This window comes from Sinocyclocheilus grahami, unplaced genomic scaffold (assembly GCF_001515645.1).
Source record: "Sinocyclocheilus grahami isolate Dianchi unplaced genomic scaffold, SAMN03320097.WGS_v1.1 scaffold398.1, whole genome shotgun sequence".
In the NCBI taxonomy this organism is placed as follows: Eukaryota; Metazoa; Chordata; class Actinopteri; order Cypriniformes; family Cyprinidae; genus Sinocyclocheilus; species Sinocyclocheilus grahami.
The window spans coordinates 971,911-972,741 of NW_015505577.1; positions in this window are offsets into that span (position 1 = coordinate 971,911).

Here is an 831-nt window from a genome sequence, read left to right on the forward strand (position 1 = left end):
TTTAAGGGGGTCTGAATACTTTCCGTACCCACTGTATATATATACATATATAGGCTTTATAGACCGGTAAGTTGAGAGTGACTCTTGAAGGACCAGTACCACTGTTTGAAGAATTTATCTTCCAGAATCTGGCAGTAAGTTTTGGGAGTTCATTTTTAGTCCATCTCGAGATTTTATCTGTAGAAGATAACCTGCTTAATAATTATGCACACCTGAATATAAGGCGTTTTTCACTTCCAGCCTTCATGAACAATAATATATAGATTATAAGTGATTAAATACAAGATTAATAGTAGTTATAGCTGTTGGCATCAGTGTTGCCAATTTGGGGATTTTGTCTCCAAATTTAGCTACTTTCTCATTGTAGCTGCGATTTTTTTATTTTTTTTGTGACAAGGAGCTATTTTAACTATATTTAAATAAACTAGCGATTTTTTTGGAGATTTGGAGTTTTATTTTTTACTTGGCCACACCCTGCTGTAGGCCCGTGACCTCTCACGTTTGCTCTCAATCATGCCAATGAGTGCTCAGAACATACCAGTACGCCACGCCTGTCATGACGCACACCACAATTTCATTATAAGCATCAATCAAGACGCCGGAGAAAAAATTAACATCTTGTTTTAACCACGGACACAAAAGTTATACCACAATTCATGCACAGTCATGTCAACCAGATACTGAGAGAGACACACAGTGCATCATCGTGTCATATTTTGCACTTACATTGTAGTAATAGAGTGTGTTGGCTGAAATAAGTTTTTGTTTTTGGAGAATCATAATATCTCTTATCTGTTGTATTTGAGCAGGACAGGGATGCACTTTGGTGAC